This window comes from Triticum aestivum, chromosome 4A (assembly GCF_018294505.1).
Source record: "Triticum aestivum cultivar Chinese Spring chromosome 4A, IWGSC CS RefSeq v2.1, whole genome shotgun sequence".
In the NCBI taxonomy this organism is placed as follows: domain Eukaryota; kingdom Viridiplantae; phylum Streptophyta; class Magnoliopsida; order Poales; family Poaceae; genus Triticum; species Triticum aestivum.
Genome location: NC_057803.1, coordinates 391,471,684 through 391,479,987, shown reverse-complemented (window position 1 = coordinate 391,479,987; position 8,304 = coordinate 391,471,684).

Below are 8,304 nucleotides of genomic sequence, written 5' to 3'. Positions count from 1 at the left end.
CCGCCTGCGTCCATGCCTATCGAATCCGATTGGGCGCCAATCATGGAGTTCACCTCCACGGATATCTTTCAGCAATCACCTTTCGGCGACGTGCTAAATTCATTAAGGTCTCTCTCCTTGTCAGGAGAACCTTGGCCAAACTATGTCTGGCTAGAATGGGATGCGGACGACGAAGAAATTCGCTCCCCACCCACCACCCACTTAGTAGCCACAGTCGACGATTTAACCGACATGCTCGACTTCGACTCCAAAGACATCGAAGGTATGGACGTCGATGTAGGAGACGAACAGGAACCAATGCCCACAGGGCGCTAGACCGCCACCTTATCATATGATATATACATGGTGGACAACCCCAAAGAAGGCAATGGCGACGAGACAGCGGGGGATGACCCCTCCAAGAAGCAACCCAAGCGCCGACGTCAGGGGCGCCGCTCTAAGTCCCGCCATAGCAAAAGTAGGGATACCAGCACAAGAGACAATAACACTCCAGATAGTGCCAAAGTCGACAACAATCCCCTCCAGCATGATTTAGAGCGGGAGGGTGAACAAGCTAGCCCTCTAGAGCGGGCAGCAGATAAAGAATCGGAGGAGGACAATTACATGCCTCTCTTTGAAGACGAGGTGAGCCTCGGCGACAAAGAATTTATCGCGCCTGAGGATCCCGTCGAGCAGGAGCGCTTCAAGCGCCGGCTTATAGCCACATCAAATAGCTTGAATAAAAAGCAACAACAGCTTCGAGCTGATCAAGGTTTGCTAGCAGACAGATGGACCGAAGTCCTTTCGGCCGAGGAATACGAACTCGAGCGCACCTCCAAGAGTTACCCAAAGTGCAGGTTGCTACCCCGACTCGAGGATGAACCATTGAAACCTACATCACCAGTGTATGATGCGGCTGACCGGCCACCTCGTGGCCGAGCCAAAGAGGCGTTTTAGCCTGAAGTTCAGCCTGCACCCCGCCGCCAGTCAAACAAAAATTCCAAGGCCCGGGGCAACACACGGGACCTGCGAGACGTATTGGAAAGCAAGGCAGAACATGCAAGGTCGATATACGGGTCACAGGGGCGCGCGCCAACGTGGGACGATGACCGTCACGCCGGATAAACTAAAAGTAAATCCGGCCGGGCCGAATACAATAGACAAGACTCATATGAACTGCATCGTGATATAGCCCGGCACAGAGGCGCCGCACACCCCCTATGCTTCACTAATGAAGTTCTGGATCATGAATTCCCGGAGGGTTTAAACCCGTAAATATCGAATTGTATGATGGTACAACAGATCCCGCTGTATGGATTGAGGATTTTCTCCTCCACATCCGCATTGCTCGCGGTGATGATCTGCATGCCATGAAGTACCTCCCACTAAAACTCAAAGGACCAGCTCGACATTGGCTGAATAGCTTGCCAGCAGACTTCGTCGGCGGTTGGGAAGATTTGGAAGACGCATTCCTTGACAACTTCCAGGGCACTTATGTGCGACCACCGGATGCTGATGACTTGAGCCATATAACTCAGCACACAGGGGAATCAGCCAGACAATTCTGGACGTGGTTCCTCACTAAGAAAAACCAAATTGTCGACTGTCCGGATGCAGAGGCCTTAGCGACATTCAAGCATAACATCCATGACGAGTGGCTCGCCCGGCACCTCAGCCAGGAGAAGCCGAAGTCTATGGCAGCCCTCATGTCACTCATGACCCGCTTTTGAGCGGGCGAGGATAGCTGGCTGGCTCGCAGCAACAACACATCAAGGAATCCGGGCACTTCGGATACCAAAGATGCCAATGGCAAACCACGTCGTAACAGACACAAGCGCCGCAACAACGGTGATAACACCGACAATACGACAGTCAATGCCGGATTCAGAGGCTCTAGACCTGGTCAGCGGAAAAAGTCATTCAAAAGAAGTACTCGGGGCTCGTCCAGTTTGGATCGCATACTTGATCACTCGTGTCAAATCCATGGACCCCCCGCCCCCGATAAGCCAGCCAATCACACCAACAGAGAATGCTGGGTGTTCAAGCAGGCCGGCAAGTTGAATGCAAAAAACAAGGACAAGGGGATGCATAGTTATGATGAGGAGGAGCCCCGGCCGCCGAACACGGGAGGACAGAAGAGGTTGCCCCCACAAGTGCAGATGGTGAACATGATATACGCAACCCACATTCCCAAGAGGGAACAAAAGCGTGCACTAAGGGATGTCTATGCGATGGAGCCCGTCGCCCTAAAGTTCAACCCTTGGTCCTCTTGTCTGATCACCTTCGATCGCAGGGACCACCCCACTAGTATCAGTCATGGCGGATCCGACTCATTGGTCCTATACCCCATCATCGACGGATTTCACCTCACTTGAGTCCTTATGGACGGCGGCAGCAGCCTGAACCTGCTCTATCAGGATACAGTGCACAAAATGGGTATAGATCCCTCGAGGATCAAACCCACCAAAACCACCTTGAAGGGCGTCATCCCAGGTGTAGAGTCCCATTACACGGGCTCAATCACACTGGAAGTGGTCTTCGGATCTCCGGACAACTTCCGAAGCGAGGAGTTAATCTTCGGTTCTGCAGTGGCTATCACACACTGCTCGGGCGAACCGCATTTGCAAAATTCAATGCGGTACCGCATTACACATACCTCAAGCTCAAGATTCCAGGACCTAGGGGGGTCATAACAGTCAATGGAAACACAGAACGCTCGCTCCCCACGAAAGAGCACACCGCGGCCCTCGCAGCAGAAGGACAAAGCAGCCTTTTAAGGCAAACCGCCAATTCGACGATACAGCTCCCGGACACCGTCAAGCGAGCCTGGTGTAACATGCAACAGGATCGCCTGGCACGTTTAGAGCTCGCCTAGCAATTCAGCCCCCATCCCAGTCCCAGTCAAGCGACGAAATCTGTGCCGCGCGTACATAATTACGGACTGAAAATACCATGGGCATAGGCGGGGGCACGATCAGGGCACGTCTCGCAATGCGGCTTAACCGCCCTAGGGGCTGCATAACTTTATCATTTTTCTCTTTCAGGACCTTACTCTCTGGAGGCCCTTTCGGGCAGTATGATTGCCGGACACATTACGGGAAGGAACAACCAAGGAGGCAAGAAGCTAAGACGTACAAGGGAACCCCCAGGTGGTCTCTAATAACAATCGATATATCCGCTTTTTACTACCCATACGCAGATTTCTCTTGGATAGGACATGTCAAATAGTCCTATTTTTTGCTTATTGCACTACTTGTATCAGTACGCTTCAACGTATTATTTAAATAACAATGCATAGCATTAGTCTATTATTGCATTATCCATCTCTTTTTTTCTTATATTTTCATTTACGACATCTTGCACCCGTACATTCTGGTACAGTCAGTATGCCAGGGGCTTTCGTTTACCCCATAATACGGCGTGAGAAGTCCGAACACTTTCGACAGTGTGGCACCCTGAACTTATGGCATTATATGCATCATCTCCGAATCATGTCTTGGGTCAATAGTTGGGTTTGCCCGGCTCCCATGTTTTGGTACCTTACGTTCCGCTATATCGGCTAAGGTAGCACTGGGAGAACTACTGCGATTGTGTCCCTGTTCTTCTGAACGAGCACCCAAGTAGAGAAAGCCAAAAACTAACTGTCATGATAAGGCGAGAGCTGGTCGCTGTTCGAGAGGTCTCAAGTCCTTAAAGACTTTTTCCACTCGGGCGAGGAGTTGGCCTTGCCCGACTTAGGCGTATATAGCGCCCCAAATTCGGACTTCCGAATACTAGGGGCTTCGCCAAAATTTAAAATTGTAGACTTCTATGGCTAAGTGAGAGTGATAAAGCCTTATAGTCCGATTGCCTGGTTTGTTCTGCTGAACACCTACCTCGAAGGACCCAAAATTGGGATAAGGAGTGCTCAGGTTTGTCCCGAACACCCTAGTACTAGTTACATGGGGGCATAAGCCGATGACTGGCCAACTCTCAGATTTTATAAACAGCCGCACAGAAGGCAATATTTTAAATGCAAAAAGCGTTGCGTTGCGCAAATGAACTCGTTTCACATTACATGATCACATGAGCATGTTCATTCAAAAATTACATCTCTAGCACATTCCTCCGCCACAAGGCGGGAACCCTTCAGGACACTATCATAATACATTTCGGGGCAGCGATGCTCCTTGCCCTCCAGCGGCCCCTCCTTCACCAGCTTTACAGCGTCCAGCTTCGCCCAGTGCACCTTTGCCCGGGCAAAAGCCCTGCGCGCACCCTCGATCCAGACGGACCGCTGTATGACTTCAAGCCGTGGGCAGGCATCCACAAGCCGCCTCACCAGACCGAAGTAGCTGCTAGGCAGGGGATCGCCAGGCCACATCCGGACTATAAGACCCTTCATGGCCTGATCAGCCGCCTTGTGAAGCTCGACCGGTTGCTTCAGTTGGTCACTCAAGGGCATTGGGTGTTCGTTCCTAGTATACGGAGACCAGAACAACTTTTCCATCGAGCTCCCCTCCTCAGCTCGGTAAAACTCCGTGGCATCCAGTACACTGCAGGGAAGATCTACGAACGCTCCAGGAGAGCTCCGAACTCGGGTAAGCAAAAGGAAAGTTTCCTTCACATGCTTGCTTTGCATAATGAATACCTTACGCGCTGCTATCTTCTTCACTTCGTCAATCTCCTAGAGGGCCTTGTGGGCTTCAGCCTTGGCGCTCTGTGTGCTTTCGAGCGCCTTCGCAAGCTCGGACTCTCGCGTCTTAGAATCAAGCTCTAAGGACTCGTGTTTTTTGGTGAGAGCCTCGAGCTCTTGCTGCACCTCGCCTACCCGGGCTTCTTGCATTTCCCGCTCAATGTGCTCCTTGGCCACTTTGTCTTCGGCCTCGGACAGCGCCTTCTTCAGGGTCGCCACCTCGGTCATGGCCCCTGGCAAATTCATGATGATCCTATAACTTTACAACTGAATTTCTTTTTAATATATAGACAAGGTATTGCTTACCTTTGGTCTCCTCGAGCTGCCTCTTGGTAAGGCCGAGCTCTTCCTCGGACTGCTCAAGGTCCTGCTTCAGTGGAGCGACCCCTGTAGTACGTGCGGCAGCGGCCAGCAGTGAAGCCTGCATATGCACTTAGACATATTCTAATTAGACTCCTGAGTCATTATTTGATCCTCTATTCGGCCTTTCTTCGCGAACGCCAAATAGAGCATTAGGGGATACTGTCTATGCGGTAATATTTTCCTATATTTTGATTGCTTACCTGAAAGCCTGTTAGGAGGCTGGCACAAGCTTCGGTTAGTCCGTTTTTGGCGGACTAAACTTTTTCGATCACCGCACTCATGATAGTGCGGTGCTCTTCGTCGATCGAAGCACCGCGAAGCGCTTCCATCAAATTGTCCCGTGCCTCTGGATGGACAGAGGCCACCGGCACGGGCGGCTTGCCCCTCTTAATGGGGGGTCGCCTGCCGGAGTCCGGAACCACTGATGGTTCCGGCGCAATGTTCGGCTGGGGGCCGAACTTGGAGCCCGTGGGAGTCTTGCTCCCTTTACGCCCAGGGTCCGGAAGGTCGCATCGAGGCGCCCCCAGGACTACCTCCCCTCGGCTCGGTGCCTTTTTAGACAACACCTCGACATTTTCCATAGGGCAAGGGGTGGAGGCGGTCGGAAGTGAATTGCTATTCATATCCGACGAGTCCAAAGAACCGTCTGACGAAGATACATCGAGACGGGCTCGAGACAGACTACATAATCATATTCGGCGTAAGGAGAAGCAGTGCAATAAAAAATACCATGAATTACTATGGTATCCGGATACTTACGACTTCGCCAGGGGCTTGTCCCTGGGTAACCACTCGTCGTCGCTGTAGGCGGCCGTCGTGGAGCAGTCCGGAAGGAGGGTCCTTCCCTTCTTGGACCCTTCGGCCACCCCGGTTGGGGTGGCCTTCCTTTTCTTGTCTCCCCCGGCTGGGGGGGAGAACTTTCCTCTTCCTCCTCCTCGTTTTCGTGGGAGGAGTGCACTTGGGAGTTATCGGACGATGAGTCTGATATAACCTTGCGTCGGAGACCCTTTCGGGTCCCCGTGGCCTTCTTCTTGGCCTTCTTCACCGGCACCTCGTAAGGCGCCAAAAGTAGCATCTCCGTTAGGAGAGCATCTGCAGGATCTTTAGGCAGGGGGGCTGGGCAATCGATCTGCTCCGCTTTCTCTACCCAGTCCTGTTAATGGCATGTAAGCTTACCGGATTGGCATGGCGCTTTGCGCTGAGTCCGCGGTCCTCGGTAAGGGGAGGAGGTACCTCGGTGCCCTTGATCAACACCTTCCAAACGTCCTTATGTGTCGTGTCAAAGAGCTCTCGCAGTGTCTGGTCCTTGGCCGGGTCGAACTCCCAGAAATTGAATACCAGTCATTAACACGGGAGGATCCGGCGGAAGTGCATGACCTGGACCACATTGACAAGCTTGATTTTCTTGCTCATCATGTTCTTGATGCAGGTCTGGAGTCCAGTCTGCTCTAACTGGGAACCCCAGGACATGCCCTTCTCTTTCTAGGAAGTGAGCCATGTGGGGATTCCGGATCGAAATTCGGGGGCCGCCACCCAGTTGGTGTCGCACGGCTCGGTGATATAGAACCACCCCGATTGCCACCCCTTTTTGGTCTCCACATAGGAGCCTTCGAGCCAGGTGACGTTAGGCAATTTGCCCACCATGGCGCCTCTGCACTCTGCTAGCTGGCCGACCACCACCTTCGGTTTAACATTGAAGGTATTCAGCCACAGGCCAAAGTGGGGCCTGATGCGGAGGAAGGCCTCGCACACGACGATAAACGCCGAGATGTTGAGGATGAAATTGGGGGCCAAATCATGAAAATCCAGCCCGTAGTAGAACATGAGCCCGCAGACAAACGGGTGAAGGTGAAATCCCAGTTCACGGACAAAGTGGGTAAGGAAAACTACCCTCTCATGGTGTTCGGGCATAGGGATGATCTGCCCAGCATCTGGCAGCCGGTGCGCAATATCCGCGGCCAGATATCCGACTTCCTGTAGCTTTATGATGTTCTCCGCCGTGACGGAGGAGACCATCCACTTGCGTCCCGCTCCGGACATGCTTGGAGTGGTTTAAGGAGAAAGACGCGAAATTGGGCGCTGGAGCTCGAGTGTGCGAGAATGGATAAGCAAGGAGGAAGAAGGCATGGGTAAAAATGGTGAATCTTTGTCCCTTTATAAGGGAAGAAGAGGCGATGCGCCTCCCCACTTACCTGGTAAAATCGCTTATTCCCCGAAAACCGTAATAGATGGCGCGGTTGGGTTACCCATAACCGTATTGATGAGAATCCCGTGATAAGGGGACACGATCTCTGCTTCGACAAGATGTGTCAAGAAAACCGCCTCACGATATGTGCAGTGCTAGTTGAGAAAAAATGGTTCGAATAATGACCGGGCCATGGCATGATGTCATGTTGGTAAACGTGTCAGCAGATTAGATTTTTGGAAATATTATTCTCTCTACGATGGTATGTGGAACTTGTTTTGAAGAGCCGGACACTATCCTTGTGTTCAGAATCTTCTATGGAGTATTCGGAGGAAGAACCCGCCTTGCAATGCTGAAGGGAACTCTGTGCGCCGGACTCATCATCATTGAAGCCTGATTCAGGGGCTACTGAGGGAGTCCTAGATTCGGGGGTCTCCGGACAGCCGGACTATATCCTTTGGCCAGACTGTTGGACTATGAAGATACAAGGTTGAAAACTTCGTCCCATGTCCGGATGGAACTCTCCTTGGCGTGGAAGGCAAGCTTGGCAATACGGATATGTAGATCTTCTTCCTTGCAAGCGACTCTGTGTAACCCTAGGCCCCTCCGGTGTCTATATAAACCGGACTGTTTAGTCCGTAGGACAACAATCATACCATAGGCTAGCTTCTAGGGTTTAGCCTCTACGATCTCGTGGTAGATCAACTCTTGTAATACTCATATCATCAAGATGAATCAAGAAGGAAGTAGGGTATTACCTCCATCGAGAGGGCCCGAACCTAGGTAAACATCGTGTCCCCCGCCTCATGTTACCATCCTCCTTAGACGCACAGTTCGGGACCCCCTACCCGAGATCCCCCGGTTTTGACACCGACAGAGTTCTTAAGTAATATGATTAATTGGACTTAATTTATCATGAACTTAGTCCTAATAGTTTTTGCATATCTATGTTGTAGATCAATAGCTCTCGTATAGCTCCCCTGTTTTATTTTTGATATGTTCCTAGACAAAACTAAGTTCAAAGATGATAGTAGCAATGATGCAGATTAGGTCCGTGATCTGAGGATTATCCTCATTGCTGCACAGAAAAATTATGTCCTTG